The sequence below is a fragment of the Vicugna pacos genome, chromosome 35 (assembly GCF_048564905.1).
Source record: "Vicugna pacos chromosome 35, VicPac4, whole genome shotgun sequence".
NCBI lineage: Eukaryota > Metazoa > Chordata > Mammalia > Artiodactyla > Camelidae > Vicugna > Vicugna pacos.
This window is the reverse complement of record NC_133021.1, coordinates 8,880,774-8,893,346: the sequence shown is the minus strand read 5'-3', so window position 1 is coordinate 8,893,346 and position 12,573 is coordinate 8,880,774. Positions and strand designations below refer to the sequence as shown.

Below are 12,573 nucleotides of genomic sequence, written 5' to 3'. Positions count from 1 at the left end.
ATTGAGAAATAAAACCTTCCTTCCTCATCTTTCAAGCTGCACAACTCATTGTCAAGAAAGGGGAAATCCTCAGAAGCCAAGACAAACGAGAAAACAGGGATTCTGGGAGATAAGTGAGCGTTAGAATCCGTGGTGTGCTGGTTGGCTCCTGAACTGATTTTCAGTTGCCTTGACAGGAGGGCAGGAGTTTAGCCCCAGGCCTCTCACACTAGGAGTTGGATGGGTGATCATATAATGCGCCTTGCCCATCCTGAGAATCTTGGTTTACTAAAGGGTGAAAGAGGAAAAAGAAAATTCCTCAAGACAAGAAAGTAAGGAAAGTCAATTTTTTGGAAGAGGGGGAAAATAACAAATCCAAAGTAAGGATATAGTTTAAAGCTGTTCTGGCATGAGAGTGACCACAAATTCCTGGCAGAAAAGCACAGCTACTCCTTGATTGATAAGTTGTGTTTTGAATGAATCAGTGAACAGCTATTCCGAAAAAGGCCTCCAGAGTCTTGTGGATCAATATACTGGACAGCAAACACCTCTCTTCCATGGTCTCATTCAAATAACCAGAAAGGTTTTAAAGGAAAGTAGCAATAATCTGAGTTCTATTTATTGACATTACTATATGCTAAGAATTCAGAGGTGACTATGGAGTTGTCTCCTCTTTTATGGACCTTATTTTCTCTTTGGGGAGACAAAATGACATAGTTGGGTATCTTGGTGGAGGGAGGTGTTAGTCTGTTGCAATTAGCCAGGAGAGGAGATTAAGAAAACAGTGAAGGGTGGGTGAACTTTTTAGCTGAGGACAGTCTTGTTCACTTGGCTTTTAATTGCAGGCTCAATGAGCTGTCACTGGAGGGAATAGATCTTACGGAGGATGGGCTTAGCTCAGGCCTCTTTGGAATGGACAAATGAACCTGGAGAAAGACAGTCAAATCTGTGCAGACATTAAAGTTCACTTGAACGTGTTCCATCCCTGAGCCAAAGATAGGACAAATATGGAGCACTTCTTGAGGGCAGAGGAGTGGTTTTTAAGGTTCTTCAAGAATGAATCCCAGGGAACCGAGATGGCCAGTTGTCAAATTGAGACTTTGTTCTTTGGACGGTGTACCCAGCAAGGGTATTGGCCTTTTATATGGTTCCATTTGTCTTTAATACATGTCTTTTGATGAGGACGTGGGCACAAGTGTTTGACACCTTGTCGAGGCGATTTTGGATACCTGCCTAGAAGCACGGGCACAGTTGTGGCTGCGTCATACATCTTGCAGCCCATCCCTTTCTCCGGCTCTGTAATCACGGCAGAGTGGTTCCTTGTTGACCTGTCCATCTCCTCTGTCACATCATAACCCATGAAAAGACCGGAGCATATTAACTTGGCTTTGTTAAAGTCAAAGGTACAGATCAAATATGGAGTCAGATTTGTTCTTTCCTATTTCAGTAGTGCCATGGAGAAGGCAGTTTGGGCAGCTTTTTGTAGTGTCCTGGAGGCTTTCTCTCTCAGCTTCTGGGCGCCTCTGTTGAAAACCCTTCATAGCTGTCTGGCCTGCTGGAAAAGCACTCTGCCTGTTTTACCCTGAAGATGTGTTCTGTTTATAAACTCATCTCTACTCCTTGGAAAACAACTCAAGAAAAACTCAGTTGGTTTTTCACCAGCCATGGGCAGGGGTGAGATAAACCATGTTATTATTTCATAAAATAATAGTAATAATAGTAATATTAATAGTAGTAGCAGTAGTAGTAGTAGTAATAATAATAATAGTAATAATTATATTAAAAGAATTCTTAAAACACGACTGCACATTGGAGAGAGTCTATAAATGCTTTCTGGCTTAAATCAAAAGTGATGACTCAGTGATTCCATGGCTGCTGTATTTGCTATGCTAGTTACTCCTTTGTTCCATTACACAGTTTTTTTAACTGAAAAAGAAATACAAGCAAATGGTTAAAAAAAAAACTCAAACAGAGCACAAAAATACACAAGTGAAAAAAGTTTTCCCTCATCTTCTGTTCTTTCAGCCCTCTCTGGAGATGCCACTGTTTGCTATCCTTTGGGTGCTGTTCCAGATATGCTTTGCACATTCCCACCTATGTATGTAAATTCCTTTAAAATTTTAGTTATTTTTAACTTAAACGGATTTAAATCCTCAAGTGGCTTCTGGCCGGGTAATAAAACAGAACAAATCTGACTCCATATTAGATCTGTTCCTTTGAATTTAACCCTATGCTCTGTCTCCTAGGCTTCATCTTGCTTGTAATCAATGTCGCCTGGAGCCTGAAATATACAGGAGAGCCTATTCTGAAGCCTCTGACCTTTAAGGATATTTAACACTTTTTCATTCATTTAAAGATAGCAAATTGCAGAATAGAAAATAACGTTTGTTTTGTTGGAGGTTTGCAGGGATCTGACCCACGCAGATAGCTGCAAGAAGAAAGGATTCTAACAAGAAGGAATTCCTACACTAAGAAGTTTGCAACAACCAAGCACATAGGAAAGGATCCTGAATTGTGACTTGGGGAGATGGTTTTCCAGGACATTAGTTTGCCATCTAGGTCTACAGAAACTTGCTATTCCATGCCCCAACATTTGGTCTCCCAACTTATTGGCCTGTCCTGCACTGAGGAGAAAGAATTTCGACTTGGTAACACTCCTATCTACCTAGAAAGCTGGGCACTGGAGCTGAGTGTTATGGAAACAGGCAAGCCAAGAAAAGCACCAATCGGGGTGTTGGTGTACTCAGAAGTATTATGCCGGTGGGCTCAGTGGGGTTCTGCTCTGAAGTTCTGAGCACCTCCAAGACGTGCACATGAGGTTTTAAAGGCTTAATTACAAGTAAGGGGGAATTAGCCAATAAGGCTCAAAGAACAAAAAGCAAGGAATCAGTACACTGGAGCTTATCAATTTGTAGCAGATCACATTACTGACACTTGTTGAGATTGGAATTACGAGTTAGGTTGTTAGCCCAATAAACTGACACTAAACTTCAGATATATGAGATAGCCCAGCAGAATTTAGATCATTAAACCGACACTTATCACACTTAGATTTGTGACTTAGCTTGTTAGCCCAGCTGGACTTTTCCTTCACATGAGGACAGCTCTCCCACACCCAGGGAACTACTGTGAGCCCTTGATGTTTCCACTAGGGTTGGGTATGGTTTACCCAGGAGGGATGGGGACTATGCACCAACACTCAGGCAGTCTGCTCTGTCTGGGGCTCTGATCTTGTACCATCCTGCTCCCCGCCATCCCAACACCTGGGACAGTGGAGCTAAGGCAGTGATCCTGCCTGCCTGTTTCCCAGCGTGTAAAAGGGGATTATGAACCTTTCCAAGGTAGTTCTGGGCGACAACACCTGCGGGTGCTTGGTTCTCAGAGCAAGAGAAAACCCAGGTCCACGTGGGGGCAATGGGTGTGATCCCCATAGAGTTTCTGCAGAAGCATCCCATGGAGGGCTGGATCAGGGAGGTAAAATTTGAGCTGCGGAACTTGAAGGGTTACAGAAGGGTACAGAGGCAGGTCTGCCGCCTAGGGGTGCCCCAGAGGTAAAGCTTTTTCTCTCCAACTCCGCTAAGACCCTCCCCTCTCCAGATCCCTCCCTACTCTATGCTCATCGTGTCCATCTGTATCTCTCCAATTTTCCCGTCCTCTCCACCCGCTTCCATCTTCTCCCTCCCTCCCTCCCTGTCCCACCTTCTCTCACAGAACCCAGAGAGGATCGCTGGCCCTCCTGCGCATGCGCAATCAGTGCCAAGTGGTCCGCTGGTTGGAAGCTCTATATCCTAGCCGGGGATCGGGCCCAAAGTTTTCTCAACTCTGTCGCCCGGTAGGACTTTGGTTCCTGTCTGGGGCCGGGGCCTCTGGCTGTGGAAGTGCAAGGTGGGGGGCTCCCGGGAAAGTGGTCAGGCGGTTGCGGGAGGGCGGTCCGCCTGTCACAGTCCCCAAGGGCGCCAGGCAGCCCGTGTTCAGATGAATTGCTCAGGCCAGACCCCTCTACCCGCGCCACCTGCCCCGGCGCCCCGGCCACAGCTGCCAAGGGCCAGGTGTGCCCCTGCCACCTCTCACCCAGCCGGGATCCCCTCAGTCCGCGGCTGGCGTCCCCTTCCCCTCTCCCGCCCGCGAGTCCTCTCCTCCCTGGCTTCCTCTCCTTGGCCGCCGGCCCGTTCACGCACCTGGGAGGGCTGTGTCCGGGCGGGCGGGGACTGCGGATCCGGACGGGGCGGGGGGCTGTGGCTGGGGCTGGGGCTGACCTCCGAGCAGGGCTGCAGCCCGCGTCCCTCCCCTTTCCCTCCCCCCCGGGGCAACCCTCCTCTCCCGTTCCCGCTCCCGGAGGACCAGCTCAGTGGCCTGGGCACTGCTCCCTGGGCTGAGAACCTCCGGCTGTAACGCCCTGCTTCTCCAGTTGGAGTCGGAAAAAGGGAGCCTCAGTGCTGAGCGAGCTTCTGTCTCCTCCCTAAGTTTTTCTGCTGCAGGTAAGTACTTTTAACACTTTCAGGTGTTATCATGGCTGTGCTTGTTGATGTCACGTGTTTTTATAGTGAGAGTGATTACAGTGGTGAAAGCAGGGCTTGGTTCTGTTAAAAATGAGCTGAAGGCATGAGGCTGTGACATCCTCCTTCCTTCCCTCTCCCAGGGTGAAAGGAGTGATCCTCGATTTTCAAAAGATAGTTACAGTCCCTAACTAGCACAGCCCAGCTAGTGTGTGTTAAGAGGAACAGCACCACCAGAGGCCTTGGAGACCCAGGGATATTGCAGTCCTAAAGAGCTCCTGGCACAGTTTGGTTTGTTTTGGTTTTTTGTTTTTCTTAAATTGTGTGATAGACTAGTGGTATAAACAGAAAAATATTTGTCAAGAAATATTTCTTCATGTAACAGTGTTATTGTGATATAGTTCACACACCATGAATTCCATCCACTTAAATGGTACAATTCAGCAGCTTTTAGCATATTCACAGTTGTGTAACCATTATTATTCCAGAACGTTTTCATCACTTCAGAAAGAGCAGTGGAAATGAATGACCTATCCACCCCTCCCAAGTGGTGGTTCTAAAGAAATTTCTTGGCTATTCCTGATCATAAATTAACTTGTTACATTCCAAGAAAAATCTGGTAGGAATTCTAATCAGAATTGCAATGAATCTGTCTATCAAAACTGGAAGAATTAATGTCTTTATGGCATAAACTTCTTCTACCCATGAATATATCTGGGACCCTATCTTTTCATCTGTCCAGTGACTGGCCCATGGGAAGTCCTCACTACTTGTTGTACTTGTGAATGATGAGATTCTATACATTGTTAGTTGCAACTGTAGCCTTTCACAGAAGAGAAAAGTAACCTCAGTGAAGCAAGTGACTCTCTGATGGTCAGAAAGAGTGACAGCCAGTGCTGGAGTGATCCAGTGGACTTGGTGCTTGCAACCAGAATTCTCCACCACATACAGTTAAGGGGATTAGAGTGTTCTTTTATTTTTTCTTAATGGCGTTGCTTTTATTTTTACTTATTTTTTTAAATTCTTTTTTATTTAAGTTTAGTCAATTTACAATGTTAGTTTCAGGTGTACAGATGAGATTCAGTTATAAACATATACATATGTATATATATGTTTTAGATTGTTTTTAGTATAACTCATTACAAGAAATTGAATATAGTTCCCTGTGTTATACAGCAGGTCCTTGTCATTTATTTTATATTTACTAATTTGTATCTGTTAATCCCCCCTTCCCTGCCTGCTAAACACAGTTTACTTTCTATGTTCATGAGTCCATTTATAGGAGCACCGTTGTTCCTAGTAATATATGCTCTTTGGCTGCTTTCAGTTTCAGTAATTTCATCTTATCTGTGGGTGCTTTTATTCTGGTGGCCTTTATGTGGTTTGCACACGTGGTAATAGAGATCTGTATTTGGGACAAATTCAGGCCTCTGTAGTCCCTGGTACAGAGTGCCCACTGAATTGATGCTTGAACTGGGAAAAAGGCACAATAAATTTTGGAATTTCAACTATGGTTGAGAATTCCAGGGTTCTATAACCTGTTTAGACAACCTTAATATTGGCTGCACCCATACTGGGTAATTTGGTGGAAATTCATGGTATGGTGGTGTAGAGACAGGGAATTGTATGCTTCTTCTCTTTCTGTTTTATTACACTCATTCTCCTGGGCCTCCCAGATCCTCCCCCAGAAGGGCCCAGGGCTGGCTTGGTGCTGCGCTGAGGCAATATTTGTTAATAAGGCCCTTTCCTCTACTCATCTGAGCCTCCGGTTCTTTCTCTGCACAATGAGGGCTTAGACTTGATAAGTACTTTTCAGTTTCTTTTAAAGCCATGTTTCCTTTGAGAAACAGAAAATGCAAATCTCTCCTCTCAGCCCAACCCTTTAGATTTTGATAAGTCCTCCAAGGAGTGACATAGCTCTTTGTGGAATATGAATGTGATTGTGATCCCAGGTGAAACAGAAAAGACTCTTCAGAGATTGATTGCAGGGAGAGGGCAGGAAAGGGGCAGTATGTCACACTTTCTAGTGTGAGCACTGGAGCAGGGGCTTGGATTTAAATATGGTGACTGACGTGGCCTCTCTCTAATCTTGTAGAATGTGATAAACTTCTCTACCTCAGTTTCTTGATGTGTCAAGTTGGGGTGATAATATTTTAAGGCTTTTGTGAAACATTATACACATAAGCCATTTGTGTCTCGGTAGAAACAAGACCTGCTATGGATTCAGGGATTTGTTTAAAAAAAATCTTGTCCATAGCAGACTGTCTGTGTGTATTTTAAGTTCCTGGAGGGTGAGGGTGAGTCTGAAGCCCATTGTGGGACAGGTGGGCCATAGTTCTCTGTGCCCTAGTTTACCCCCTCCTCCCCAGTCCTCTTCCTCAGTCCAGGATGAAGTTCCCTTGTAGATTTTCTCAGAGGTCTTGTGGAAATATCTTTTCATTTTATTGTTTCACCAAGAAGTTCTGCCATCATGATCTCTTTGGTCAGGCTTTGAAGGGCTGCCATCATGATATCTGGTAAGAATTCTATGGAATTGGGAGTTTCTATTTAATGAAAAGGAATAAAAATTACAAATAGAAAATTAGAACAAGGGTGGTTTCAGGGGCTCTTTGAAATGGACACCATTAGCTTTGTTAGCTTCAGGTGCTGTGGCCTGTTGCCACGAGGACCCATTCTCTTGCTTTGAAGTTGGAGGTACCAGTGGGTCCAGTGGGAATAACTGAGTGTATCTCATGGGCTGGGCATTGACCTATTTGTACTGTGTGTTCCTAATTTGAGAGAGTGAGCTCACCTAACCTCAATAACCTCTTTAAAAAATTAGACTTTTTATTTTGAGATGTAATGTTGATTCCCATGTGGTAGTAAGAGATTATATGGAGAGGGCTTATGGATCCTTTTGCCCAGTTTTCCTTCATGGTTCCATCTTGCAATGGTGAGGTACAATTCATTACTGACTCACTAACAATTTGAGGTTTGTGTTATTGCCCTCATTTCTATTCATGATTAAACTGGGGCTTAGAGAAGCACACAGGCCTACCCAGGTCACCCACTTTGTTAGTGCAGAGTCGGGTGAACGTGGGCTTGGGATTTCCAGGCAGTACCATTATGATGGTCTGTGGCAGGGAGCAGCATTCACTTGCTTGTTTATTCATTCATTCAACAAACATTTATTGAGTAAACTCTGTGGGTCATATGCTTTCTTTGGCTTATCTGATTATTCATCACTACTGAGAATCAGGCAATGTTTATATTTTTTAATCTGAGAAAATTAGCTCTGAGAGGTTATAACCCTCCGAAAAGAAGTATAGCTCATTAAGGAGGGATAGTACATTTGTACAGTCACCTCTTTTTATGCAGGTGGTACCCTAGACATTTTACATTTGCAAACATCCTTAATTCAGATATATTCTTGTAAGGCAAGGATTTTTTTTTTAATTGAAGTATAGTCAAGTTTACAATGTTGTGTCAATTGCAAGGTGTTTTTTGACTTTTGAATTAAAAAATACTTTTTCAGGAGGGTAATTACGTGTATTTATTTGTTTCATTTTTTAAAATGAGTTACTGGGTTTTGAACCCAGGACCTCGTACATGGTAAAAATGTGCTGTACCACTGAACTGTATCCTCTTCCCCTAGGCAAGTTTTCTTATCCATTATTATGAAGCTTAGGGGATCAAATAATTTGGATACAAATCCAGATCTTTTAATCCTACTGTGGTCCTTTTCTTTATATTCTGCTGAAGGGGTTTGGGGAAAGCATTTTCTTTGTTCATTTTTTATTCAGCATTTTTGAGCAGTGACTTTGCATCAGGGCCTTGCTAGGTGCTTGGAAATAGAAAATAAGAAATGACCCTTCTCTGCAGAGGCAGGAAGCCTAGACCAAAAGCTGGGTAATATGATCCGAGATACATTAGCCATGTGCAGACTCTGAGGACAAACTGTACCCCCGGATTTGCTTTGGCTTCCCTTGCCTTCTGGCTGGTACACACCAGGTCACCGCAACCCAGATGGGCCCGTAGCACACAGCAGAGTATGTACCTCGATCTCCTCACCCCTCTCGGCAGGGCCAGCAACATGAGCATCCCTGACTACGTGCAGTGTGCTGAGGACCACCAGACTCGTCCCGTTGTGGTCCAACCAATGGAGATCATCTCAGAGGAGAATTTCTTTTGCATCTATCAGCTACTCACCTCGGTGTGCCATATCAGCCCATGCGGCTCCCAGTGGACATTCTGTATCCACTACAGGCACCACTATGTGCCCGAGAATGGGTGGAGCGTCTTCCAGACACACCGCAAAGTCGTGGGCCTTGTCACCATTACCAACTGTCTCTCTGCCAAGGCCTTGGAGAAGCTGCACGTGCAGAGGGGCTGTATGGCACCGCGCTTAATGACTCTCAGCTCTTTGTCTTTGTGCTGCATGGGGAGGTAGCCGAGCAGCCGTTCACCGACGTGTCCTTCAATCTACGAGGACTGCAGGGTGTTGGAGAAGAGGATCGAGGACTTCACTGAGTCACTCTTCATCTTGCTCAAGTCCAAGTGGCTGGATGGTGGCCACAAGAATTTTGGGGCAAGATTCCCCTCCTCTGCATCCTGTTTGAGAAGGAGGACTTCATGGGACTGGACACAGACAGCAGGTAAGTTTACCTGGAGGCCAGCCCACCCTGGCTTTGTGCCGGATTGCTTCCCTACATCCAGAAAGGGATCAGCAAGGAAGAAGTCTGTCTTGTAGCCAAGGGGGGAGGGAGGTGCAGCCCGCTGGTTTACAGACATTTCAAAGTGAATCCGCCTTTGTTTCAGAGAGATCCTTTTAGGGTTAGTGTGGACACTTACTCCCGCTTTACAGCCAGGACCATGGTGGGAACCCTGGAGTTGCTGTCCAATAAAGTAGCCAAAGCCACTGATGCTAGGAGCACTGGGGAGGAGGCTGGACTGAGCTGAGATATGCTGTAGGTCAAATGCACATCAGACGCTGAGGCTTGTCTAGCAAATGTATATAAACTATCTCTTTACTTCCTACATTGATTACATGTCAAAATGATAGTATTTTACATACAGTTGATTAAGTAAGATCTGTTCTTAAAATCAGTTTCTAGTATTTGTTTTTTGTTTGTTGGTTTGTTTTTTTGTTTACTATTTTATACGTGGCAACTGGGAAACTTTCTTTACATGGCTCTCATTTCATTTCTGTTGGGCAGCCTGTCCTGGGACAGTCTCATTCCTTTGCTTTTGGATGAGATGCTTAACCCCGAGAGGCGGAACGGGGCACTGGTTGAGCTGGGGCTGGAGCCGGTGTCTCCTGCCTCTCAGGCCCAGCACCTGTTCGGCTCAGGCCCTCTCTTCTTGCCCGACAGCCACCATGCCAAGTTAGGACATCAGAAACACCGCCAGGGACTCCCGAATGAACTCCTTATGCAGGGAAAGGCGTATCACGGTGTATGGGACAGAGCAGGGAAATGTTCATTCTCAGTTTGTCCCTGTGATTAAGTCAAAGTCCCCACTTTGCCTCGGAAGTACAGACGAGCTCTTTTGGGCTGCCTACCCCCCCACCTTCTGCTCTGTTTCCCGGTGTATCTATCGTGCTGTCCCTCGGGCAGAAGAGGATGAGATGTCTTTGCCGAGAAGTGGTCCCCCTTTGCTGGGGAGAGTAAGGGAAGCTGTGTCCCCCCGTCCTATGGCCTCTGTCCTTGTGTCTGGAGAGGGCTCATGGTGGTCCCACAGGTGACGGTTCGAGAACCTGGCACATGCTGCTGGGCCCGCCGTGAAGGCAGTGCTCTGTGATTCTTGAACTTACCTAAGATCAGATCCTACTTTCTGGTTGTTGGTAAGTTGGAGGAGAAGATGCTAGAGAATTGATAAAAAGAATATCTAGACCAGCCCTGTGAGTGAGAAGAGAAGTGGACCCGAGTCCCACCTGCGAGAGCCCACCTAGCGGTCTCTGGATGAATTTTCTGTTCCTCCCAGATATACCTGTATGGCTTAAGGAAGGGGAGAGGCTTGTCGTGGCCATGATCTGTGCTTGTCCTCACAGGGCCCTGTGATCTACATGCCCGCACTCCCCTTCTGCTTCTTGGGGATGTGCTGGTATGTTTAGGAGCCTGGGCACTGCTGAGGGCATAGCTCCCAGCACCGTGCTACACCGAGTCTGGCTCTGTTCACCTCACCTGTCAACACCTGCTGAGGCCCCAGGCATTAGTCAAGGTAGGTGCATCGGTGCAACGTAAGCAGGGACCACCTTCTCCCCCAGGACAGACTGGTGAGTGAGCAGTTGAAGCCTTGAGCCCTGCCCCAGCCCCCACGCCAGTGCCTCCTCTTTTGTCATAGGAGTCACTGGTGACATTTTTACTCAACAAATGCTTGTCTCTGAGTCTGCAGAGCCACCAAAGAATGCCAGCTTATTTTTGTCTTTTGAAGTCTGCCCTTGGGACTTGGCGGAGTAGCCGAATATGTACTTAGCCCACAGTGTTTGACACTGTCACCATTGATTACCCAGAACCTCATGTACCAGGCATGGCTCCCGGCATCAAAATACAGCAGCGCATTAAATCTCCCTCCTTGTGGGTCTGTCTGTCCTGGTACCATAAGAGCTCAGCCAGCTTCTGAACGTCAGTGAGATAACGCGGCCAGTGAGCTCAGGTCAAGCACATTCTCCTCCAGTCACTTTTACCACATTGTTGCTTTTAGTATTCCACAGTCATTAGTTTTTTAAACAATGCTTTGGTGAAGGAGCAGAGCCTAATTCTCTCCTGCTACTCTTGGTGGAAGTGAGTAAAACGGTCCAGAATGAAATGCGACCACAATTTGTAGCTCAAAATCTGCCTAGATGCTTGTAGGTGGATTTTGGGTTAGGGGCGCTGACCACGTTGGGGTCGTCCGGCCGCACCGCTCCCCTCAGGTCCCTGCTTTCCCTGGAGCAAGAGGTGAGGGTGGGTTTCACCATCCCCGCGTCCCTGGCCTCACACACTCACGTAAATTCTTGTACATGCTGTCAAAATCATTTTTGTTCTTGTGTGTTTCTAATTTTCTCGTCTTCATCTTTTCCTTTTTCTTTATTCCTTTTTCACTTGTACTGCCCAGTGAGCATGTTGTTGCATCTGAAAATGTGGGCTGTGCACATCCTGCATTGGAAATAGCCAGATTGCCATCCATGCTGTCTCAATCATTTTAAGAAGCAAAAACTTAACAGCTGTCTTGATCCAGGTATTATCCTCGTCATTTTGTATTTTCTTAATTTTTGGAATATTTACTTTGTTTGCACATTACCCACTGGTTTTTGATACCTGTTAAAATCCTTGCTTTGAGGAACCTGTTTGGTCCTCTTTTTATTTGGTGACAAATGCGCCCTTATTAAATTTGTTTCATTGTTTTGAAGAAGTGAGATGCGAATTGATTTAGGCGGCTGCTGAGGGATTCTTTTCATGGAGTATTTAAACTTGTAAAGTCAAATTCTGCGGCAACTTGCACGATTCCTGCTTTTATACAAACGTGCTCGGCACGAGGTTCCTGGCTGTCGCTGTGTGACGTGCGTGACGGCGCTTCCTGGCCGGTGGTCACTGGTGAGGAAGTGGCCGGCTCGGGGGTGAGCATCTGCAGGGGACGCTGTTGGAGGAAGCAGTCACCGTTTGGTTCTTTAATTTTTTTTTTTTTTGCATTCAACTTCCCCGTGCCATTTACTTTACTTTGCCTTCATAAAGGGGCAGAATTGGGTCTAAAATCCATGCCACTATTTTGTTCCCTTTACGAGGCTGGTTTTTCTGAGTATCAGGACAACATGGCCTTCTCCTAAGTAGCTGGCTCACCTGGATCTGTTGGACACAGGGACAGCTAAAAGGGCCATAGCTTCCTCTCTGCTTCAGCCAGTGGGCATTCAGAGCTGGGTCTGTGGTTTGCCTCAGCAGCCGTGCAGAACTTCCTACCCAGGGATTTACTTTTAACCCATGTTGGTAGTAAATAGCTGAATCCGTTTCTGTTGCAGCTGACGTTCACCACTGACGGCCGTGTCATTAGTTTGTGGTAGTCAGTCTCCAACACCCCAGACAACCATGAAGGAAGATGATTTGGCCGACCTAGGACCCTGGATTCTCACCCTCACCATGGTTCA

The 12,573-nt window shown here is 45.9% G+C and overlaps 1 protein-coding gene across 7 annotated transcripts in view; it reads left to right on the top strand.

Annotated features, from left to right (window-relative positions):
- Positions 1–12,573, top strand: part of LOC140691493 (uncharacterized) — a 194,019-nt gene that overhangs the window by 136,198 nt on the left and 45,248 nt on the right. For 3 of the 7 annotated variants that reach the window (XR_012067189.1, XR_012067182.1, XR_012067188.1), the window contains exon 1: positions 8,868–9,109. The exons of 1 other annotated variant lie outside the window; for it this stretch is intronic. The gene's annotated coding sequence lies outside the window, so the exon portion shown is untranslated. Of the gene's footprint in view, positions 1–8,867; positions 9,110–12,573 lie in introns of those variants that run through there. 3 more of the 7 variants (XR_012067183.1, XR_012067184.1, XR_012067191.1) reach the window with 2 other exon arrangements.